The sequence below is a fragment of the Schistocerca piceifrons genome, chromosome 5 (assembly GCF_021461385.2).
Source record: "Schistocerca piceifrons isolate TAMUIC-IGC-003096 chromosome 5, iqSchPice1.1, whole genome shotgun sequence".
Taxonomy (NCBI): Eukaryota; Metazoa; Arthropoda; class Insecta; order Orthoptera; family Acrididae; genus Schistocerca; species Schistocerca piceifrons.
This window is the reverse complement of record NC_060142.1, coordinates 574,733,838-574,760,658: the sequence shown is the minus strand read 5'-3', so window position 1 is coordinate 574,760,658 and position 26,821 is coordinate 574,733,838. Positions and strand designations below refer to the sequence as shown.

The following is a 26,821-nucleotide window of genomic DNA, read 5'->3' as shown; positions in this document are numbered from 1 at the left end:
CAACATGTATTTTGAGTATGGTGATGACATTGAGAGACACTTGGCACACCTCACCACAGTCATCACGGCGTTGCGGGGGCGGAAAGTAATTATAACTACAGACATAAATGCTAAATCCCCCCTATGGTACAGCGGCACCAGGGACCCAAACGGAGAGAGGGCAGAAGAGGCCATCATGGCCTTGCAGCTGGTGGTGGCAAACAAGCCTGACAACCCTCCGACCTACATGGCGGGAGGTGGCCAAGGCACAAACATTGATGTGACCTTGGCTACGCCTAATGCTGCGCACCTAATCCAGCAGTGGAAAGTTGTAGAGAACGCTACCACTAGTGACCATAATCTTATCACTTTCAGTATGGAAGACAGGGAGAGCCGATGGGCCATGGGGTGGGAGGTGCAATTTAACTACAAAAGAGCCAATTGGGAGAAACTTGCCAGGGAGTGCGACATTCCTGCACTGCCAGAAGGTGACGGAAACCTGGACATTGACGTTGACAACAGAGCTGAGGAGCTGATGACAGTAATAACTCAAGCGGTGAAGGCTGCCGTACCAACTAGGAGGAAGGCCTTGGCGGCCTCTCCGTCACCATGGTCAGCTGAACTAGAGGAGATGCGCTGGTCTGTTAGAAGGCCCAGGAGGCACTACCAGCGCAGTGTCGTCTGGCTAGAAAGACAACGATGGCTGCAGCTATACCGGGAAGCGAAAGACAATTTCCATAAACATTTACGTGAAGTAAGATCTAAAAGCTGGGAACACTTCGTTCTGAACCAACTTGCTCTAAACCCTTGGGGAGTTCCCTATAAGCTTGTCCGGGAAAAAATCCGCTCTCCGATGGAGCTCTCAACCGTCAGGCGTGGGGACGGGATGACGGAGTCCTGGCAGGAAACTGCTGAGGTCCTTCTCCAGTCCCTGCTCCCTGATGACACAGCGGATGGAGAGACAAACGAACAACGGCAGCTGCGAGAAACCTACAGCAGCAATGCATATGGAAATGATACGGCAGTCTAAGCTTTCTCTGAAGAGGAGGTAGCTGCCCACATAAAATCCCTGAAGAGAGGGAAAGCTCCCGGGCCAGATGGCATTGTGGCGGAGGTGGTGCAATTTCTGGCCCCCCAGATAGTCGCCCCTCTAACTCACCTATACAATGAGTGTCTCAGGCAGCAAAAGTTCCCTCGAATTTGGAAGAGGGCAAATGTAGTAATCATTAAGAAAGGTGCTGACAAAGACCCAGCAGAAACAAAATCCTACAGACCAATCTGCGTGCTTGATCTGCTTGGGAAGGTTCTGGAGAGACTGCTGGCTGACAGACTGGCTGCGCACCGACTGCTGTGCGGGATGAGCAGCAGGCAGTTCGGCTTCAGGCCTGGGCGATCGGCATCTGATGCAATCGCCCTGGCGGCTGAGGTCTGTGGCTCTACCCCGTACAAGTACGTGGTCGGCATCATGGTGGACATAAGTGGCGCCTTCGACAACCTGTGGTGGCCTTCGCTCTTCTCCTGTTTACGGGAGAAGGAGTGTCCAGGACCGCTATATGGGTGTCTGAGGAGCTATTGCGAGGATCGGGAGGTCTGGCTATCATCCTCCAGCACAAGGGTAAGAAAAACAATCACTAAGGGATGTCCCCAGGGCTCCGTATTAGGTCCCCTGTTCTGGGACATCCACATGGAACCTTTACTAGACAAATTACAGCAAAGTGACGAAGTGCTGGAGGTGATAGCCTACGCCGATGACCTCCTCCTACTGGTCGGCGGCCGAAGCCGAGAAGACATAGAGCCTAAGATAGAGCGAGCAATAGAAATGCTTCAACTGTGGTGCCAGAACACTAAGATGAAGATTTCACCAGCTAAGTCCACATACCTTCTTCTAAAGGGGCAACTAGTTCGAAATCCAACTGTCAGGATAGAGGGCTCACCAGTTCTCAGGCGACGTGAGACTCGATATCTCGGCATCATCATTGATGAAAGGTGGTCATTTGGCAGGCACATTGAAACCGTAACACAAAGACCTTTACAAGTACTCAACAACCTCATCTCCATTGGACACAAACGCTTCCGTCTCCCACCACATCTCATCAAACTATATCATAATAGCATACTCACCTCCATAGTCGGTTACGGCTCGGGAATCAGGGCACACAGGCTCACGAGGGTGGTGCCCGCCGTGACAGTGAGAAGAGTGCAAAGAAACATGATTATGAGATCAGCGGGGGCATACAGGACTACACCGGGAGGAGCCCTGTTAGTCATAATGGGACTCTGCCCCTTAGATATCAAAATTCGGGAGCAAGCTGCTTGGTACTGGGCAAAAAAGGGGAACTTAGAGAAAATTGAGGAAATTCTGGGAAGCAGGACTGAGAATAAAGTTGAGATTAGGCTAAGAGGGGATCAGCTGTGGCAACTTTCATGGGAATGCGAAGAAACAGGGCGCAGAACTTTTGACTTATTACCAGATGTCAGGGAAAGAATGGGAATGTCATATTTTGAACCAACCAGGGGACTGATTCACTTTCTCACTGGACATGGACCCTATTCGACATACTTATGTCGTTTCGGGAAAAAGGCGACATCCGCGTGTGACTGTGGTGTTCCGGAGGGTACTCCTGACCATGTAGTGTACGAGTGCCCCCTTTTCAATGATGTGGCCTCAGTGTTACGAGACCAACTACCCCACAATTACGCGTACAGACTGCTGAGACAACGCGACACCTTTCAGATTATCAACGAACTGGCTAACGCGGTATCACAGAAAGTCTTAAAGGACTACCTGAGAGAACCAAATTAGCACCTATTAGAGACCCACTTAAATACCGATGAAGTCTAGTACCCTATTCCCAAACCGCCTGGGCGCGGAAAGGCCTACTTCTTCAGTCTAGAATCCGCCGCACCTCGGGATTAGGGGGAGTGGGGTGCAGTTTACACCGATCCAGACAACGCACCTAGTTTTGACCTTAGGATAAGTTTAGTTGTAGGACCTAGTTTATAGATACTATTCTTAGGAACCTGCAGCGACCAACACCATGGCCTGATTTTCAGCTGACACATTTGTAACGCTGCAGGCTTTAGTGACTAGTCTATAGTTAGTTAGGTTACCACTTAGTACTTAAATAACATATTACTTTGCCCATTGTAGTTCCCATATAGTGTTGCCTACTAACTAGTTACTAAATCATACTTAAAATAGCTGCAACTTGTATAAATGTGTAAGTATTTACGGCCCACTAATCACATAAGGTAGTGGGCTACATTGTATAATTAATAAGCTTTTGGAAATAAAGAAATTTAAAAAAAAAAGTTCTAGGGGACTTATGACCTAAGATGTTGAGTCCCATAGTGCTCAGAGCCATTTGAACCATATTTGCAACGTGTCTAACATGTTGCTACCCTATCACAGAAGTAAATCACCTCTGGCACACGTCGACATACAAAAAATGGTTGACACCCAAAAAAGTTCAGATTTTATGTCAACAAATGCAGTTCCACGAAACGAGGTACGCGCTGTGTCCAGCATTGGAGGGGAATCAGTATCAGGCAAGAAGGCTTCAATCGTCACATAGGCTTTGGCACGTTCCTCAGACTGATGCAGCTGACATATTGGTTTCAACCGAATTAGATGAGTTAGAACTTCAAAATAAGGAAATTTTCAGGTTGAAAGTCAGTAAGCATCTGCTTACAGAGCTGTGCACAAATGCAAATTGAACGGCAGAGCCTCAGTTGACCACGTCAGATACTGTTGATCAACGATAGTATTGCAACTGGCTAGCGCACCCTGTGTCTGGGAGAGTTTCATCCTGAAATGGTCTTTCATCCTGATCGAGTGTGGCCGCATTTATTGTGGTACGTGACGTTGCAGAACAATCGACGTTGGAACTCTGAAAATCCTCACCAGTTACACCACGAAGTGGAAACAAGAGTGTTGTGTACAATTATTGCAACATAAATTACTGGATCAACCTCCAACGTCGATTTTTGTGCTACTTTATGAACCACAATCAATGGAACCACGCTTCACAAAATAAGTGCATTACTGAGGCAACTGCAAAGATTTCAGTTCCTAACTGGTGTACCGAGATATCAGTCTTAAGTGTTACATGGCTAAAATCTTTTCTCGGTCTTCTTAACCCGTCTGTTTCGGCTAAGAAAGATATTTCACCTGCTGCAGTCAGAGGAACATGCTGCAACAAATGCAGCGATCGGAGCATGCATACATGGTGTCTGTTTCCGTGCAACACCGGACACAGTGTTCGTGTCGTATTTGAAACAACACGCATTTTTGTGTGGCTATCTCGTGACCGGGTTAAGATATAGCATTAAGTTACAGCAGCCCAGCGCACTTTAAAACAGTCGTGGCGGTGGCCGTTTCTCTCACATCACGTGTTGCGCTGCCTTCATCACAAGGCGGATTATTTTCTTCTCATACACTACTGGACATTAAAATTGCTACACCAAGAAGAACTGAAAATTATAAACGGGTATTCGTTGGACAAATACATTACACTAGAACTGACATGTGATTACATTTTAACGCAATTTCAGTGCATAGAGACTGAGAAATGAGTACCCAGAACAACCACCTCTGGCCATAATAACGGCCATTGAGTCAAACAGAGCTTGGATGGCGTGTACATGTACAGCTGCCCGTGCACCTTCAACACGATACCACAGTTCATCAAGACTAGTGACTCGCGTATTGTGACGAGCCAGTTGCTCAGCCACCATTGACCAGACGTTTTCAGTTGGTGAGAGATCTGGAGAATGTGCTGGCCAGGGCGGCAGTCGAACATTTTCTGTATCCAGAAAGGCCCGTACAGGACCTATAACATGCGGTCGTGCATTATCCTGCTGAAAAGTAGGGTTTCGCAGGGATCGAATGAAGGGTAGATCTCCGGATCGTAACACATCTGAAATGTATCGTCCATTGTTCAAAGTGCCGTCAATGCGAACAAGAGGTGAGCGAGACGTGTAACCAATGGCACCCCATACCATTACGCCGGGTGATACGCCAGTATGGCGATGACGAATACACGCTTCCAACGTGCGTTCTTCGCGATGTTGCCAAACACGGATGCGACCATCATGATGCTGTAAACAGAAACTGGATTCATCCGAAAAAACGACGTTTTGCCATTCGTGCACCCAGGTTCGTCGTTGAGTACACCATCGCAGGCGCTCCTGTCTGTGATGCAGCGTCAAGGGTTGAAACTTCCCCTTTGAACAATTTATTACACGACTGTGCTTATACTGACACACAATATTTTGTTAGCGCAACGCAATCTGACTTTCAAAATTCTCTACAAAAGAATGGCCCTGACTAACATTAAACTATACCTTTCACAAATCACTTACCTCACAAAAATCTTCGCTGCTCAAGCTACTGCAATACAGCGAGCGCCACTACTGCCAGCTAAATAAAAGATTCAAACTATGGAAGGCACTAACTACTGATAGGGATAGTTAGCAAATGAAAGATATTAATAGAGAACAAACAATGTATTTACCTTAATATCATCACAAGTCATAATATATATATCAGTTCATGACAAATTACAAACCTCCGCCATCTCTCTCCCCACATCCACCACTGCTGGCGGCTCACCTCCAACTGCGCAACGCTACGCGCTGTTCACAGCCAGCTGCCTAACACTACAATGGCGAGTATTACAACAATGCAAAGCAGCCACAGACTGCACACAGCACAGCCAGTGATTGTCATACAGAGGTGGCGTTACCAATAAAAAACCTAAACAGCCTACTTACATAGAGAAAACATAAACAGCCTACTTACATAGAGAAAACATAAACAGCCTACTTACATAGAGAAAACATAAACAGCCTACTTACATAGAGCCTACTTACATAGAGAAAACATAAACAGCCTACTTACATAGAGCCTACTTACATAGAGAAAACATAAACAGCCTACTTACATAGAGAAAACATAAACAGCCTACTTACAGGGTAACCGCAGCCACGGTCTCCGAGCTGATAGTCCGTGCTGCTGAAAACGTCGTCGAACTGTTCATGCAGATGGTTGTTGTCTTGCAAACGTCCCCATCTCTTGACTCAGGGATCGAGACGTGGCTGCACGATCCGTTACAGCCATGCAGATAAGATGCCTGTCATCTCGACTGCTAGTGATGCGAGGCCGTTGGGATACAGCACGGCGTTCCGTATTACCCTCCTGAACCCACCGATTCCATTATCTGCTAACAGTCATTGGATCTCGACCAACGCGAGCAGCAATGTCGCGATACGATAAACCGCAATCGCGATAGGCTGCAATCCGACCTTTATCAAAGTCGGAAACGTGATGGTACGCATTTCTCCTCCTTACACGAGGCATCACATCAACGTTTCACCAGGCAACGCCGGTCAACTGCTGTTTATGTATGAGAAATTGGTTGGAAACTTTCCTCTTGTCAGCACGTCTTAGGTGTCGCTACCGGCACCAACCGTGTGTGAATGCTCTGAAAAGCTAATCATTTTCATATCACAGCATCTTCTTCCTGTCGGTTAAATTTCGCGTCTGTAGCACGTCATCTTCGTGGTGTAGCAATTTTGATGGCCAGTAGTGTAGTTTCTATACCGAAATTAACGTTTTAAAAACACAGAATATTTCATAATATCGTTTAAAAGTAACCTTATACGCTGCAACGCCAACATCTTTGCCGCAGTGGTAACACCGGTTCCCGTCAGATCACCGAAGTTAAGCGCTGTCGGGCTGGGCTAGCACTTGGATGGGTGACCATCTGGCCTGCCGAGCGCTGTTGGCAAGCGTGGTGCACTCAGCCCTTGTGAGGCAAACTGAAGAGCTACTTGATTAAGAAGTAGTGGCTCCGTTCTCGCAAACTGACATGCAGCCGGGAGAGCGGTGTGCTGACCACACGCCCCTCCACATCCGCATCCAGTGACGCCTGTGGGCTGAGGATGAAACGGCGGCCGGTCAGTACCGTTGGGCCTTCATGGCCTGTTCGGGAGGAGTTAAGTTTAAGTTAAACGTTGCAACGTTACAACCATTTACTTTCAATTTCCAGGTAAAATCTAGCTGTTAGCCTAATTTCATTATTACTACTCAATTGTTTCACTAACAGGTTTCCTCGCATGTGGTGTCACCAAAGATATGCTTGATAGTCAACCACAGCCATGGAGGTATAATTACACCTACATGATGATGATGATCGTATGACATTGATGGCCATGATTCCCCGCCTAGGGAAGTTGGCCGCCGAGTTGCAAGTCTTTTCAGTTAACGCTACATTGGGTGACTTGCTTGTCGATAACGATGAAATAATGATAAAGGAAATCTTCGAGCAGGCTAGGGTTCGAACTCAGGCCCGTTGAACCTCAGTCAAACACGCTGACCACTCAGTTACGAGGGCGTACATTATACCTCCATGATCCTACACTACTGTGTACTCTACACTTTTAGTCCACAAGAAAGTGGACGACAACAGTGTATTTCAATTGTGTGGTCAACCACATAGAAAGTGTGTAAGTAGGCGGTTTAAGTTTTAATGTTGGTAACGCCACGTAGCGCTCCATATGAAACGTCCCCTTAGAAAAATTAGTGAATTACTGCGCTGGTAAACCCCTTACTTTATTTGATTTTAAAACAGCTGAGCAGAACTGAACGTACTCAGACATTTCGCTCTTTACTTATTCTGATCATCACTAAACTTGACACACAATATTTTTAGCGCAACGCAATCTGACTTTTAATAATCCCTACAAAAGAATGGCTCTGACCAACAATAACCTACACCTTTCATGAATCACTTACCTCACAAAAATCTTCATTACTCGAACTACTGAAATACAGCGAGCACCAATACTGCCAGCTAAATAAAAGATTCAAACTACTGAAGTCACTGATAGGCATAGTTAGCAAATGAAAGATTCTGATACAGAACAAACAATGTATTATTTACCTTAATAGTGTTCAAAAGTCATTATATATATATATATATATATATATATATATATATATATATATATATATATGACATCCACTCTTACAAATTTACTGTCTCTGATAGACACACGTCCAGATCATCCGCTCTCAAAACTCCGCCATCTCTCTCCCCACATCCTCCACTGCTGGCGGCTCACCTCCAACTGCGCAATGCAACGCGCTGTTAACAGCCAACTGCCCACCACCACAACAGCAAATTCCAACAATGCACACCAGCCACAGACTGCACACAGGACAATCAGTGACTTTCATATAGAGCGCTACGTGGCGTTACCAACATTAAAACCTAAAGAGCCTACTTACAAGTGTTAAGTCCAAACTCTGTGAGTGTGGGAATTATGTCACAGTGTCAATGGAGGATGGTCACAGACCTTGACAGGCTTACATACGGGTTTCTTTGATCAGATCTAGCCGTGTATTGTGTGTGATATGCACTGCTGCAGTTAATTTCTGCTATTATTCCCAACTGACTTCTTGATTCTCCGGCTTGGCACGAGCTTTGTTTACACAGTATCTCTGAAGAAGAAAAATTTGTTAACACATAATATAAAATTAAGCGTTAGGAAGTCTTTTCTGAAGATATTTGTCTTGAGCGTAGCGTGAAACATGGTCGATAAATATTCAGATCAAGAAGAGAACAGAAGCTCTTGTAAAGTGGTGCTACAGAAGATTATTGAAGATTAGATGCGTAGATTGCGTAACCAGTGAGGAGGTACTAAATACAAAAGAAATTTGCGGCATAATTTGACTTAAAGAAAGCATCAGTTGACTGGACACAAAGGGATCACCAATTTTTTTTAATTCATTTTATTTTTGTAATTTTCAGCTTCGTCAAGGCGAATTCAGAAAGCTGAGCCCAATTGCACTACAAACCTTTGAGAGAGTTAGCAATGGAATTCAGCCGAAACCCTGGGGGCAGCTACTAACGTATAGATGATTCGTTTTCATTGGGCTTGTAGACAAATCAGTGGCGATATTATCATCGTACTTACATGCATGCAACTTTTTCAAGTCATCGTTCATATAGCCGGCCGAAGTGGCCGTGCGGTTAAAGGCGCTGCAGTCTGGAACCTCAAGACCGCTACGGTCGCAGGTTCGAATCCTGCCTCGGGCATGGGTGTTTGTGATGTCCTTAGGTTAGTTAGGTTTAACTAGTTCTAAGTTCTAGGGGACTAATGACCTCAGCAGTCGAGTCCCATAGTGCTCAGAGCCATTTGCACCATTTGAACCACCGTTCATATAGTTTTTGGTCTAACGCAACAGCACAGACATGTCCTGTATGGTTTCCAAGGGAATCTTATACCATTCTTCATGCAAAACAGTGTAAGTTCAGGTAACTATATGGAGGTGTCTAGTGATCACGGTCTCCAAAGTAGGCTGGGAAAGCTCAATAATATTGAGTTCTGGTGACTGTGATGGCCAACGGAAATGCAACAATTCATTCTCTTGCTCACAAAAACAGTCCTGGGCCGTGCAAGCTGCGTGAACAGGGGCCCTGCCGCCTTGAAACACAGCATCAGTATTGGGGAGAACCGCTGTAGCATGTGATTGTCTTGATCAGCCAAAGTCGACACATAATTCTTAGCAGTAATGCGACCCTGCGGGGTAGCCACGGGTCCCTTGGAATACCACGATATGGCTGATGAAATCATCACCGAACCCCTGCTGTGTTTCACTCTTGGGACGTAAACCCTGCCAGAAGTTGGAAACCGTGCGAAAAGAGACTCATCCGACCAGACGACTACTTTGCATTGCGGCTTAGCCTAGGTTCTATTGCATCAGCACCATGTTTTCTTGTTACGATCATTTGCATCACTGATGTGTGGTTTTGGAATTCTTCTCGCCCTGCAATTCCCCGCTTCCGGAGCTCCCTTCGTGTTGTTTTGGTGCTGGCAGGGTTCGCAAACGTGATGTTCAATTCTGCAGTGACTTTTGCAGCTGCTCATCCTCTTATTTTTCGTTACAACCCTCCTCAATGGCCGTCTGTCTTGATCACTGAACACACCCTGCATTGTGGCTTAGCTGATGATATTTCTCCACTTTCCCTGTGTGTGGTACACATCTTCGATACGGTACGTCTTGAAACATAGAACACTTTGCCTTCCTTGGTTACGAAAGCGACCACCGTACAGGCACCAACGACTGAGAAGCCCACATTGAAAATCCGCAAATTGCATGATAAGCGAAACTGAGAATCACGAAAAAATTCGTCCCATCCAAACTAAATAAGTAAAAAAATGTTGTTGTCGTTGTTGTGGTCTTCAATCCAGAGACTGGTTTGATGCAGCTCTCCATGCTACTCTAACCTGTGCAAGCCTCTTCATCTCCCAGTACCTTCTGCAACCTACATCCTTCTGAATCTGCTTAGTGTATTCATCTCTTGGTCTCCCACTACGATTTTTACCCTCCACGCTGCCCTCAAATACTACATTGGTGATCCCTTGATGCCTCAGAACATATCCTACCAACCGATCCCTTCTTCTAGTCAAGTTGTGCCACAAATTCCTCTTCTCCCCAATCCTATTCAGTACCTCCTCATTAGTTATGTGATCTACCCATCCAATCTTCAGCATTCTTCTGTAGCACCACATTTCGAAAGCTTCTATTCTCTTCTTGTCTAAACTATTTATCGTACATGTTTCACTTCCATTCATAGGTGCACTCCATACAAAAACTTTCAGAAATGACTTCCTTACACTTAAATCTATACTCGATGTTAACAGATTTCTCTTCTTCAGAAACGCTTTCCTTGCCATTGCCAGTATACATTTTATACTCTCTCTACTTCGATCAACATCAGTTACTTTGCTCCCCAAATAGCAAAACCCATTTACTACTTTAAATGTCTCGTTTCCTAATCTAATTCCCTCAGTATCGCCCGACATACGAGGTGCATTCAAGTTCTAAGGCCTCGGATTTTTTTTCTCCGGACTGGAAAGAGATAGAAACATGCTCATTGTTTTAAAATGACGCCGCGTTCATTGTCAATACGTCCCAGAGATGGCAGCACCGTACGGCAGATGGAATTTTACCGCCAGCGGCGAGAATGAGAACTGTTTTAAATACTTAAAATAGCGACATTTTCCTTACTTGAACAGCGTGCAATCATTCGTTTTCTGAATTTGCGTGGTGTGAAACCAATTGAAATTCATCGACAGTTGAAGGAGACATGTGGTGATGGAGTTATGGATGTGTCGAAAGTGCGCTCGTGGGTGCGACAGTTTAATGAAGGCAGAACATCGTATGACTACAAACCGAAACAACCTCGGGCTCGCACAAGCTGGTCTGACGACATGATCGAGAAAGTGGAGAGAATTGTTTTGGGGGATCGCCGAATGACTGCTGAACAGATCAACTCCAGAGTTGGCATTTCTCTGGGTTCTGTGCACACAATCCTGCATGACGACCTGAAAATGCGAAAAGTGTCATCCAGGTGGGTGCCACGAATGCTGACGGACGACCACATGGCTGCCCGTGTGGCATGTTGCCAAGCAATGTTGACGCGCAACGATAGCATGAATGGGACTTTCTTTTCGTCGGTTGTGACAATGGATGAGACGTGGATGCCATTTTTCAATCCAGAAACAAAGCGCCAGTCAGCTCAATGGAAGCACACAGCACCAAAAAAATTTCGGGTAACCGCCAGTGCTTAAAAAATGATGGTGTCCATGTTCTGGGACAGCGAGGGCGTAATCCTTACCCATTGCGTTCCAAAGGGCACTACGGTAACAGGTGCATCCTACGAAAATGTTTTGAAGAACAAATTCCTTCCTGCACTGCAACAAAAACGTCCGGGAAGGGCTGCGCGTGTGCTGTTTCACCAAGACAACGCACCCGCACATCGAGCTAACGTTACGCAACAGTTTCTTCGTGATGACAACTTTGAAGTGATTCCTCATGCTCCCTACTCACCTGACCTGGCTCCTAGTGACTTTTGGCTTTTTCCAACAATTAAAGACACTCTCCGTGGCCGCACATTCACCAGCCGTGCTGCTATTGCCTCAGCGATTTTCCAGTGGTCAAAACAGACTCCTAAAGAAGCCTTCGCCGCTGCCATGGAATCATGGCGTCAGCGTTGTGAAAAATGTGTACGTCTGCAGGGCGATTACGCCGAGAAGTAACGCCAGTTTCATCGATTTCGGGTGAGTAGTTAATTAGAAAAAAAATCGGAGGCCTTAGAACTTGAATGCACCTCGTAATTCGACTTCATTCCCTTATCCTCGTTTTGCTTTTGTTAATGTGCATCTTATATCCTTCTTTCAAGACACTGTCCATTCCATTCAACTGCTCTTTCAAGTCCTCTGCTGTCTCTGATAGAATGTCATCGGCGAACCTAAGCGTTTTTATTCTTCTCCATGGATTTTAATACCTACTCCGAATTTTTCTTTTGTTTCCTTTACTTGCTCAGTATAGATATTGAATAACATCGGGGAGAGGCTACAACCCTGTCTCACATCCTTCCCAACCGCTGCTTCCTTTTCGTGCCCACCAACTCTTATAACTGGCATCTGGTTTCTGTACAAACTGTAAATAGCCTTTCGCTCCCTGTATTTTACCCCTGCCACTTTCAGAATTTGAAAGACACTATTCCAGTCAACATTGTCAAAAGCTTTCTCTAAGTCTACAAATGCTAGAAGTCTACAAATGCTAGAAATGTAGGTTTGCCTTTCCTTGATATATTTTCTAAGATAAGTCGTAGGGTCAGTATTGCCTCACGTGTTCCAATATTTCTACGGTATCCAAACTGATCTTCCCCGAGGTCGTCTCCTACCAACTTTTCCATTCGTCTGTAAAGAATTCGCGTTAGTATTTTGCAGCCGTGACTTATGAAACTGATAGTTCGGTAATTTTCACATCTGTCAACACCTGCTTTCTTTGGGATTGGAATTACTTGGTATTAATAGCTGAACTCTGTGGCTAAGTTTTATACGTTAAAATCTCAAGTGAAATATTGACTTAGCAGGTTTTCCAAATGTAGTGATCCAATTACGAAACAAACATTCGGTTGCAAAACCCGCTATTCGAAATGTTAGGAATGACAGAAATATGGAATTTAATTGTTGCGAATATGAACAAAATACATTTGATTTCAAATAGAAATGTGAAAATTGCGCAAAATTGGCATATAAAAATGCTAAGGCGACATTATTTTCCCAGGAAAAACTGACTTACTTAACGTCAAGAAGAGAACAGAAATGAATGGTAACATTCTTTTTTTTTTTTTTTTTTTTTTTTTTTTTTTTTTTTTTTTTTTTTTTTTTTTAAAGATTCATCATCGTGCTTTCGACGACATAAGATATTGTAGAAAATAAAATAAGTTCCAAATTGCATCGTCGATAAAATTTTAGAAAATGATAAAATTGACGTAAGTTGCGACAAAAAATTCTAGAAAGTGAAATTGGCTGAAAATTGCTTTTAAGTGACATCGACTTCAACAGTGGCCAAGTCAAAATCGCTTCCGGCTTCTTCCCCTTTCTGAGGGTTGGCAGCGGCGGAAGTGACTCTAGCAGTGCCTTCTTGCTCGACTAACACCTCGGTGTAGAATTTGAGTTTGTCGTTGGTCACCCAGTCTTCACCAAAGTGGAGCTCCAAGAGCTTTTTGACGTCTCCAGGTTTGACTTCTGAAAGTTCTACACCTACTGTGATTGGTGCTGGGACGTTACCTTTGCTGAAATGTCTTTCCCTCTTCAGGATGCTCTTCCCCACTCCAGCTTTTTTTATTGTGGAAGGACTATCCACGAACTAGCAAATCTTATTTTTGCGTTTCGCTAAAAAGATATTTTGGCTTTGGAATCTGAAAATGCCAGTTACTAGTCACTTTCGGTAAGCCTTCCGCGTATGGAACAACAATCAGTATCAACACAATTTTCATTGCTTTAATTATACTTTTCATGGTACCCTCCTGTTTTGCAAACATTTCTTTCCAACTGATCACGACGCCGCTTTCTTTTTCGGAAGGGACCATCGCCCTTGAAGTCGTTCTGCTTATTTTCAGCTACTACTACGAGTTCTATTTCTTGCTGAATTCCAACTATTTCAATTACTCCCATTTCGTTTGCACCATCTTCTGCATTGAAACCGTCCACAAAATCACTCATTTTCTTCGAAAAACACTGGACTCGCATTCGGGAGGACGACGGTTCAATCCCGCGTCCGCGCATCCTGATTTAGGTTTTGCGTGATTTCCTTAAATAGCTCTAGGCAATGCCAGGATGGTTCCTTTGAATGGGCACGGCGACTTCCTTCCCCGTCCTTCCCCAATCCGATGAGACCGATGACCTCGCTGTCTGGTCTCCTCCCCTAAACAATCCAATCCAGTCTTCGAAAAACTCAGGCAACTGCGTCAGCACACATCCTGGATCAGCTGCACTGTGCTTATCGGCGTATGTTTCGACACTGTTGCGTACGCGTTCGCTATAGCACAGCCGACCTAACTCCGAATAAGAAATATATCCCCTCTAATCCTAACGAACTGAATGTTAGCTTTGAATGTCTGGGATGGGAAGCCTGATGTCAGTTGGCGTGTTTTGCATCCGGAAAGGCATGGTGACCGCCATGCCCCCTGAACTTGCCGGTTTTTGGAAACGTCGGACATTTTGCGGGCTTTGCACACGGCGACAACGTGCAGTTAGGAGCTCTTGAAACCGAACACTATTTTGTACAACCACTTTCAACGGTTTATGGCGGGTTTTGCACCCTTAAATCTATTCCATCGTGTAGGGACTGAAAAAACCTATACGACAGTGCGCTCAACCCAAAATCGACAAAAAATGCTTTTTTGGCTTTTACATCCGGGGTACTCAATGTTCCCACATTCTAATTCACTTTTCGCCGACATAATACTGTTACAACTACACAAAACACTGTTCTAACCGTGACTGTTAGTGGCCAAATATAACAGTGCAACCTGCTGGTTTGGCTAACACCTGCATTCACGTTGAAGCATCAATTTCTCGCGGTGTTTCCGTATATATGATCAAGCGCCGTATTCACGGTGGGTATAATCATGTATTACGATGGCTATTCAGAAAGTTGGAAACGTTTCCGTCTGACGCAGCTAGGCGCGCGCCGATAGCGTATACTTTGGTATGTGCGTGCTCGGCATCCATCTGTGACAGCGGGAACGTCTGTGCGTGTCTGCTTTTTCCGATATTCGAATTTGAAATGTGCGCTGCAATCGAAAATCCTGCCAGTTGTGAGGTGCGGTCTGTGATACGGTTATTGTTGGCAAAAAACCTAAAACCTATAGAAATCTATCGTGAACTGTGCGAAGTGTACGGAAACAGTGCAATGAGTGAATGTTCCGTCCGGAAATGGAGAATTCGGTTTAAAAATGGCTGAACCAACGTTCATGATGAAGAGAAGAGTGGACGCCCGAGCACTGTGACTGACGATCTTGTCGCTAATGTTGATGGAACGATCCGTGGACACCGTCGCTTCACAATAACGGAGCTTTCGCTTTCTTTTCCACAAGTTTCACGGACTTTGTTGTTTGAAATTGTCACTCAAAAGCTAGACTACCACATATTTTGTGCACGATGGATGCCAAAAATACTTACAGAGCACCATAAAGAACAGCGAATGGGGGCAATGTCGACACTTCTGGAGGCCTACCGCAAACATGGTGATTCATTACTGGATCGAATCGTAACCGGTGACGAGACTTGCGTGAAACACGTGAATTGCGAGACAAAATTACAGTCCATGGAGTGGGGGCATACAAGGTACCACCAAAAACCAAGAAAATGTTTGCAAACCTTGTCATCAAGGAAGTTGATGGTGACAGTGTTTTGGGAAAGGCAAGGTGTACTTCTTATTGATTTTCTGGAACGTGGAGCAACCATAAATTCTGCTCCAGTACCGTCAAACATTGCACAGCCTTTCAAGAACAGTGCAAAACAAACGCCGAGGAAAGCTGACGTCCAAATTTTGTTTTTGCACGACAATGCCCGACCTCACACGGCAAACCGCAATAAAAAAACTCCTTAATTCATTCAAATGGGAAATTTTCCCTCATCCGCCCTGCAGCCCCGATCTTGCACCAAGCGACTTCCACTTGTTTCACAGGATGAAGAACTGGCTTGCAACTACGGCCAGAAAGGAAGAATGAATTGATTGTTGGTGTTAACAACGATCATCCTCCTTTACCTCCTCTGCATTACTGCAGATGACGTGTCACTGAGCACATTTGTTCTGCGCGTGCAGTACACGTGAAGCGTCTAGTTGTTTACACCTGTGTGGAATACGAAGGTTCTTTTACAGTTCACTAACCTGCTGTCTTCAAGTTGATGTCTCCAGAACAGAAAACAGCACGCAGGTCGTAGGTTCTGTATCTTGAGGCTGAAACTGACTTTTAACGAGGTTCTGTTCTGAAATAATGTATCACTTCTTTGGGAAGCCACTCGCGTATTTTAATATAGCCACACGAGAAGACTACATGATCTTATTACAACACCTTCTGGTACAGCAAAGTACATTATCAAACACAATGTTTACGAAAATGTATCTTCACACTATTTGTGGCACGTGTCTGTGCCTCATGACTACCGGAGTGAATCTTTTATTACTGAATACTGGCAAACACATCCTGCCACGACAACATGACTGTACATCTCCACTGCCTAATCCAGAGTGACGAACAGGAACTTAAATAAAAATTGGAAACACATCCTTCGACAGACAACATGTCTTTCTTCTCGACTGCCTAACCCGGAGTGACGAACAGCCCGAAACACTTCACAGGCCATACCAGAAAAGGCGTGATCCGAACGCTTCCGAAGTGCTTCGTCTGCAATTTCGCCAGACTTTTGTTTTGATTTAAATTGTTTTTAATAATTATAAAATGACTGATTGATAGCTGTTGAGAGATATTTACATTAAAAAGTGAAGTCATTCCAGTGAGTAGTGTAACTAATAGTAATAACTATACTTTAACGTTTTGGCGCCCTTGCTCCGAACACAGCAGCCAATCACAGAGCAGTAGCATTATGCGGGCGGTCTTTCTCACGGGAATGGTACCGAATCTAACATCTGTCACAGGTACCTCACACCACATTTCGTCATCTATATACTTGTTGCATCTCCACTGCTCTGGGAACAGCTTCTAGGAACCTAACATGATGGCTGACTGAGCCAGAAATATTACACAACGCAGCGCTTTGATGACGACGCGGAACTCCAGGCGGGCGTGACTCATTGGCTGAAGTCTCAGGCGGCACAATTTTACGATGAAGGTCTTTCAAAGCTTGTTCACCGCTATGATAAGTGCCTCAATGTGTTTGGTGACTATGTGGAAAAGTAGTATGTCAGTCGCTCTTTCAGCTGTATGTAACAAAATCTATTTCTTGTACTTAGTTTTTTTTTTTAATGTCAAAACGTTCCCTACTTTCTGAATAGCCCTCGTATATCTTCCAGGGCTTATTGTTTTAAATCCATAATTTCATTCAGTCTCCACTGTAACACCATAGCTCTAATGCTGTACTAATTTATTTTGTCTTTTGTTTTGTTTAATGTTATAACGTTGAGTTTCTGTAAAATTTGTTGCATTGAATCGATACCATGAGAGTGTTTATTCTTTTCTCTGTTAAAAACTTTGATGTCTTGTAGAGTGTAGGAAGTGTAATCTCTGTAATATGTACAATATGAGCAAATTATATGTTCTGTCTTTGTCATATAATCTCTTTGATTATCTTTAAAATTAAATAATTTTATTTAAATAATTTTGTGTAGAACTACCAATATACGCAAATGTTCTGTTTTATTTAAAATGATTGTTTGCTGTTATGTAAACTGCTGACTTTCACTTAGAGTTCTTAGTTATTTTATATGTAAAAGGTAGTGTGGTTCCCCCCCGAAACGGAACTTAGTAGCGCGAGCAAATTATGGTTGGCCTAGGTAGAGAAGGTGGAACAAAGAGTCAGTTGGAGACGAGCTACCCAACTTATCAACTGCTCATGTAAAAGTTGTGTATTGTGCTGGTTCCGAGAGGGGCTTTTCCTGATGCTTTCGAATGCCTCGGATGGATGGATAAAGGGCTGAAACTATTCTGGAATTGGTATATATCATCGCCACCAAGAAATGACAGAGTCCAGCAATTCTACCTGCAAATCCACCTACCAACATGCAATTGCCACCACGTTGTGCAATCACTGTAATGGAACACTATAGTAACGTACAGTGAAGGATCAGCTCATTGGATGTGTTAATGTGCTCAAATATAAGGTAATTTATAATTGAATTTATGTACCTACCTTGATTTTTTCGTTATCACAACACCTCTCAGGTTCCTCTCCGTTTGAACTATGATTACCGAGTGTCCTTTATTGAAAGCATATTAAAATTAATATAGCAATAGAGTGTGCTAAGATTAATACTGTTTGTTGAAAGGATCTAACAAATATCTCTATTCTGTGTTTCACTGCAGTAAAAGTTCATAACTGCAACTGTTGAGAGTTATATGTTCATGCTTGCTAAGTGTTTCAATGATGTAATGAAAGTGTGTTTAGTTTGCTCTGCTCCCCCTCCATTGAAAGTAGTTCAAATGCACAAAGTTACCTAATTATAGAAAGTTTCAATTACTCTTGGTATTCAAGTCAAATTCTGTACAATATTGGGTTCCTCATGTGTATTAAAAGTACATATTAATGTTGTAACAGGATCTATAGTTTTTCTATTGCGCTCATGCTATATAAAGATTAATAGGAAGACGACTATCTATGAAAACAGTAACTTCTTTATTCAAAAGATAGTGAGAAGTAATCTGTTAGTGAATTCCATTTAATTTTCATTCTAACCAAAAAGGTGTTTAGTAGTGAGAGACTTAATCTATGCACAATAACTAATTTTTCTGTACACCATATCCATATTTCATGTCAGATAGGCATATGTTTGAAAAGTAATATTGAGCGTATGTCCAAATTTTGATTCTAAAGTGCACTGTAATAGTAATATTATTGAAACCACTCGGTTTGACCAAGCCTTGAAGGTAAAAGTATATGTCATTTTCTGTTACCATTATGCAAATAGCCATGTTCTCTCATAACTGTTGGCATTTTCTTTAACGTGAACATTTGCAGGTGCCAGAGTTCATTGCTCTCTCGTGTGACAAAGTATAGGCTGTGATTGCCCATTGAAGTTACTTATTTTCAGTTTTTTTGAACAAGAATATTACTCATTCTTATGCCTTATTAGGCTGGCGACCGTTGTTATTATCATTTGGACACTGTAGATAGGCAAATTATTGTTTGTTACTGTTTAAATATTTACGTAATTCTGACTTTCACTTCCGATAAGCTACCTCCATAAGGTATTTCACAGTCAACACAACTAAAATCCTCTCAGAAGGTAACACTGCTCTGCTTCTTTATACTACAACTGCTTGAATAAAAATAATTTCATTATACGAACTGCCTCCAGTTTTGAGGTTATCGTACAGCAGTAGCGGACGGTAGTGCTATCACAAGGCCAATTTAATTACTAAACCACTTATTTTGATATCAAGTGCTTCTTTCTTATCCTGTACGAGAATACTGCCCACGTGGGAAAAACAAATATCGCTCTCAGCGGGCGACGTTCAGACGCTACGTGCCTCCCGCAGGCCGGATGCGAAGCTCCATCCACAGCCGTGACGCGCTGCTTGCTTGTGGTTTCTTTCGACCGCGATGCGAACTAATAATCGCCACATCTCTCACAGGCCTAAGTGAGAGCGCCGCGCGACGGCCCGGACCGCCGCTCGTCAATCTCAGGAACAAAGGCGGAGCCCGCCGTTTGTTTTGTTCGTGAGCGGCCGCCGCTGCCGCCGCCTCGGCAGCCACCGGCCAGCCGGCCAGCCAGCCGACGGCCTTTGCAGACGCGCGGCCCGGCAGCGCTCCGCAGTGCTTATTATTTCTGACGGACGCTCGCGCCGCCAAATTTGTTTACACCCGGCCGAGCTAAATGTTGCCTCGGCGAGCTTTTGATCCCGGCTCGCGCTAACGGCCGTTAAGCGCGTTTCATTTTGCAGATTAGCTGCTGAGAGACGGCCGGGCCCGGCTCTTAGCTGGCAGCGTCGCATTTCGCCTTTGCTCACTCCGGACGTCGTGCGCCGAGCGGAGCGACAGGGGAATTAATTCGCCCACTGCACCCGTAGATACGAAAGAGTAATCTCGGAGGGAAAACAAGAATTGAGCTGTTGGTCTTGCTCGCCTGTCATATATCTCCAGTGCCCGACGTTTCAGGGGTTAGTTATATGACCGTTGACAGCCTGACAGAGATTTAAAGAGGGATAAGAGACTCCGAGGAGTTCAAGCCTCGCGTACCTTCAACGACTTCCGTATCACAGCTGGCGTCCATTGAGGCCCTGCTTTATCATCTCATCTCGTTACATCGGACCTACCCAAACCGTTACCATGGTCACATTTCTGCAGTGATGATCTCGTATTTGTCTTGAGGAGTAACACTGATCTCCGAGACAAAGTTCAACAAGCTAGGGATTATCTCCAGAATGCAAGTTTTACTCTCCATCGGAATAGAGGACAGCGTTCCTCTGGTTCGATTCCCACTCCAGCACACAATTTTAATCTTCCAGAAAGTTTCGAATCAGCGCTAAACCACGGCAGATTGAACGATTCATTCTACGTTCTCCTTGGTCCAATGTACGAGAACATGCTTACCCTAGTAGTCGTCTGTAGATTTTACTTACCATTATCTTGCTAGTTTCATTTATCGAATGTAAAGAAACATTTTTTTAATGTAAAAATAATTTAATCTCCACTATCTTGCGTATACAAGTTTTTACCGCTTAGTTTATTTATGTATCCAACATTTTCGTTTATTATAACAGAACAGCCTCTTGTAGCAAAAAATTCTGTTACAGCTCTGCTCGCTAAAAACAGTTCGTTTCTCAAACAAGTCCAGACGTTATACGACGGTTGAATGAAAAGTAATGCCTCCACCTTCGTTAATTGGGTTTGGATGGGTATGGGCATATTTTAATAAATCAAAGGCAGAAGTAATCCTTAGAATGTGATCTTTAATTACCAATATTCACTTTTGCACCTAATCACCAGCCAGCTGGATATATTTGTGCCAACGTTGAACAAGTTTCCTGAAGCCGCCACGGAAGAAGTCGACACTCTGTTTCCGCAACCATAGTCTCACAGTTCTGTCAACGTCTTCATCAGAAGTATAATGATGTCCCCGTAGATCGTCTTTCATTATCGAGAACGGATGGAAGTCAGGCGGTGCAAAATCTGGACTGTATGGAAGATGCCGTATGGTGGTGAGATTCAGTCTCTGAAGTTCTGCTGTGGTGGCAGGTGAAGCGTGTGTGGTTTGGCATTGTCATGCTGCAGGAAAACATTTCCCTTTTCCTTTCGGACCCTTGTTAGCCGTCGTTTCAGCGTTCGCTGCGTTGCGATGTAACGCTCTGAATTTATTGTTGTTCCACGATCAAGGAAATCAGCATGGATAAAACCATCTGCATCCCAGAACACTGTGGCCATGATTTTTCCAGCCGAGGGCTGAGTCTTGAATTTCTCTTTCTGGGGCGAGTCTTTGTGTCGATATTCCATAGACTTACGTTTCGTTTCCGGGTCGTTTCGTCTCCTATCACAATTGAATGGAGAAAGGCGTCACCTTCATTCTCGTAACGCGAGAGGAGTTCCTGGCAAATTTCAAGTCTGTGCCCTTTCATTTCAGGAGTCAGCATCCTGGGTACCCATCGCGCACAGATCTTCCGATAGACAAGGAAAGCAATAATGTGACCCACACGTTCTTGTGAAATGCCGATTGTGCTTGCAATTTCTCTCTGAGTGATACGACGATCGTCCTGAATCAATCTGTCAACATTTTGCTTGTGAAACTCGGTGCTTGCTGTCACAGGATGTCCAACTCCTTTGTTTGTCACGCAGGTCAGATGTTCCCGCCTCAGCATCTTGAAACTTACTCGCTCAGTACTCACATTAACACAATCACCACAAACTGCTTTCACTCTCTGATGAATCTCCTTTGGGGTGACACCTTCTACAGTCAAAAATTCAATGACTGCACGTTGCTGAAATCGCATTGACTGATTGTCTGCGCAGGGTTCCATACTTCACACGGTAACATCCCAAGCGCTCAACGCTAAGGCTTGCCGCCAACTGGAGCTGTAGAGAAGAGCCTACGTAACAAGCCAGTACCTGCCACATACAGATGCTGCCAACTGTTGAAGAGCTACGAAGGTTGAGGCATTACTTTTCAGTCAACCCTCGTAGAAACAAGTGTTTTTGTGCGACTATACGTTGTCTTATTCATCACATAATTTCATGTTACAGTAAGCAATAGACTACGTCTCATTAAAATGCAGGCAGAGAACATGACATACAACCCTCAAGAACCCAGCAACACTGACATCGACATCCTAGATCTCACATGGTGACTAAATTCGACTGCGTTAGGTCCACGAACAAGGACGATGAGCAACTTGATGAGACCAACACAAGGATTAGAGTAGCCTGGATGAAGTGGCAAACGAGATCTGTCTTTACGTGCGATTGTCAAATAAAACGCTGTACAACATCGTCAACCAACCTGTTACCATCTAGGGCACTGTTGTCCTACTGCATCGGAGATACACTACCGAATTCGCTGTATGGAAACAAAGATGCCTAAAGGGGCACCTGGCGTCACTACACTGTATCACGCTCCAAAAAAGTACATTAGAAAATGAATCGGTATTTCACTGATCTTGGAAAAGAAGTGGGCAAACCATCGAAAAGATAGTTTGGGCATGTGCTGTGCACAGAGTATGATTCACTGTCGAGGGTATTATTACGTAGAAGGAAAGAAGGCTTATGCACAGTCTACTGAACACTGCTCCGGACAGGCACGCTGAACAGTGACATGAATGCTATCAGACGTCACACAAGAATACAATAAACACTTCCACAGTGGAGATTACTGACCCATGAAGCAGCCTCCTATCGCATGATGGGACAATCGCCACAGAAAAAGCACAGATTATAGGCTGGATTTGGTAAGTATCTCTTGCTGCATACGTTTCGCTGGTGACGAAAAGTTTAAATGCCACGTCCACTCCTGTTGTGCAACGATACTAAGCCCAAGTTTTTAACAACTGTTACCCTGTACACTTGAATTTTTGCACTTTCAAATTCATTTGTGTCCTTCATACACATCTATTCTACAAATCATCTGTTGTGGATCTTATGGGCATCAATATGAATTTGCAATAAGATCGAGAGATTTTTCGGCAACCATTTTTCCCAAAACTGTCCCGTAACTAATATAAGAATCAGAGTTAAAAATACTAATCATATCAGAACAATTTATCCCCACTGACTAATGAGATACACCAGACACGTGATTGCCAGTAGCCAGTCAACGAGAGTTACAGTCTTATGCCGTATTGGATGGTTAAATGTAAATGAGAGAGCAATTTGGAAACGTATCAAGTACAGCTGCAAGTGAGCGGCTCTGCGGTTGGGTCACGGTGGCCGACAGCACAGGCTCACCACCGGATGAGTACCTGGAAGGGACCAGCCATGGGCCGCATAGATCAACGCCACTTGGCTGACCAGAATTCCTTTGAGGAAACGCCACAGGAACCGGTCACTGGAGTAACAGTACCACCTTCCATAAGTACATCAGCAGGAACTATTTTACGACACGAAAGCCAAAGGAGAAAAGTGTGCCGTTTTCAGCAATGTCCCGAGAGGTCGTTTATGTAAGCGGAAAGTAGAAAACAGGGCTTCTTCGAAATACAATGACCCAAGAGATAAAGGTAGTAACGTGGAGTGAGAACATTATTGTGAGTGTGAGACACTGCTGAAATGTGGCACTGTAAAATTAAATGATTAACACAGCGTAAGAGCTGTCAGTAAGGGCTAATGTAAATGCATTAAGAGATACACAGACATGATTGTGCTCTCAAGGATCCACCTCATTTACCATAGAAATACAGAGAGAGAGACAATGAGACAGACAAAGAAAGAGACCGAGAGACACAGAAACACACACAGAGACACACAGACAGTCACAAAAACAGACACCAGAGAGACAGACAGACAGACACAGAGAGAACAGACAGACACAGAGACACACAGAAAGACACAGAGAAAGACAGACAGACAGACACAGAGACAGACAGACAGACATGGAGGCAGACAGACAGACAGACACATAGACAGACAGACAGACACAGAGACAGGCAGACCGACTGAGAGGCAGAGCGACACAGAGACAGACAGACAGACACAGCAACAGACAGGCAGCCACAGAGACAGACACACAGATAGACACAGAGAGAGACAGACAAACACAGAGACAGACTGACAGACAGACACAGAGACAAACAGACAGACAGACACAGAGACAGACAGACAGATAGACAGACTGACAGACAGACAGACATGGAGACAGGGGGACAGACACAGAGACAGGCATACAGGCACAGAGAAAGAAAGACAAACAGACAGACACAGAGACAGACAGACAGACACAGAGACAGGCAGACAGACACAAAGACAGACAGACTGACAAACACAGAGAAAGGCAGACTGACAGGCAGACAGGCAGACACTGAGACAGACAGACAGGCAGACAGACACAGAGACAGACAGACAGACAGACAGACAGAGAGACAGAGAGACAGGCAGACAGACAGACAGACAGACACAGAGACAGGCAGACAGGCACAGAGAAGGGCAGGCAGACTCAGAGAAAGACAGACAGACAGACAGATACAGAGACAGACAGACCGACAGGTACAGAGACAGACAGACACAGACAGACACAGAGACAAACTGACAGACACAGGGACAGACAGACAGACACAGAGAAAGACAGACAGACACAGAGATGGACAGACAGACACAGAGACTGGCAGCTGTCTGCCAGAGGCAGACAGACAGGCTGACACAGACAGACAGGCAGGCACAGAGACAGACGGACAGACACAGAACAGACAGACAGACAGATAGACACAGAGATAGACAGACAGATAGACAGACACTGAGACAGACAGACAGACAGACAGACTGACAGACAGTCACAGAGACAGACAGACACAGAGACTGACAAACAGACAGACACAGAGACAGACAGACAGACAGACACACAGACAGACAGACAGACATGGACACAGACAGACAGACAGACACAGAGACAGACAGACAGACAGACACAGAGACAGTCAGACAGACTTGGAGACAGACAGACAGACAGGGAGAGAGAGAGACAGACAGACACAGAGACAGACTGAGAGACAGACAGACAGACACTGAGACAGACAGACAGGCACAGAGACAGACAGATAGACAGTCACAGAGACAGGCAGATGGACTGACTGACAGACAGACACAGAGACGGACAGACAGACACAGAGACAGGCAGACAGTCACAGAGAAAGACAGACAGACAGAGAGACAGACAGACAGATAGACAGATACAGAGACAGACTGACCGACAGACACAGAGACAGTCAGACAGACAGACACAGAGACAGAGAGACAGACAGACACAGAGACAGACAGACACAGAGACAGGCAGACACAGAGGCAGACAGACACAGAGACAGACAAACAGACAGACATACACAGAGACAGGCAGACACAGAGACAGACAGACAGACAGAGAGAGAGTGACAGAGACAGACAGACAGACAGACACAGAGACAGACAGGCAGACAGAGAGACAGACAGACAGACACAGAGACAGACAGAGAGACACAGAGACAGACAGACACAGAGACAGACATACAGACAGACACACAGAGAGACAGACAGACAGACAGACAGACAGAGAGCCAGACAGACAGACAGGCAGGCAGGCAGACACAGACACAGACAGACAGACAGACACAAAGAGAGAGAGACTGACTGACATAGACCGACAGGCAGGCACAGAGACAGACAGATAGACACAGAGACAGGCAGACAGGCGCAGAGAAAGAGACAGTCAGACAGAGAGACAGACAGATGGACAGACACATGGACGGATACAAGGACAGACAGACCAAGAGACACAGAGACAGACAGACAGACAGACAGACACAGAGACAGACAGACAGACACAGAGACAGACAGACAGACAGACAGGCACAGAGACAGACACAGAAACAGACAGATGAAGAGACAGACAGACAGACACAGAGACAGACAGATAGACACAGAGACAGACAGACAGACTGACACAGAGCCAGACAGACAGATAGACAGACACTGAGACAGACAGTCAGACACACAGACACCGAAACAGACAGACAGACACCGAGACAGACATAGAGGCAGACATACAGACAGAGACAGACAGACAGACACAGGGACAGACAGACAGAGAGGCAGATGCAGAGACAGACACACAGACACAGAGACAGACAGTCATGGAGACAGACAGACAGACAGACATAGAGCCAGACAGACAGACAGAGAGACAGACAGACACAGAGATAGACAGACATACAGATGCAGAGACAGACAGACAGACAGACATGGAGACAGACAGACAGGAAGAGAGATCAACAGACAGACAGACAGACACAGAGACAGTCAGACAGACACAGAGACAGTCAGACAGACACAGAGACAGACAAACAGATATACACAAAGACAGGTAGACAGACAGACTGACAGACAGTCACAGAGAATTCGTGTGTCCCACTAAAGTAATAATAAGCAGTTTTGAGTGTTGGGACGTCTATGTCTCATACCAGTCTAGAATCAGCACGTAGCAGGATGCACTCATAACTTGGGGAAAAATACTATGAACCATAGGGTGGATATGGATATATAGAAGACTGTGAGCGATAAAATGGGGTGGTGTATGTGTTATACGAAAATCAGATAAGATCACCATCTTCTCCATTGCAAGAATGTC

General features: G+C 44.7%; 1 pseudogene; it reads left to right on the top strand.

Annotated features, from left to right (window-relative positions):
- The first annotated feature begins 6,652 nt into the window (after positions 1 to 6,652).
- Positions 6,653 to 6,770, top strand: LOC124799480 (annotated as a pseudogene).
- The last annotated feature ends 20,051 nt before the right edge of the window (positions 6,771 to 26,821 follow it).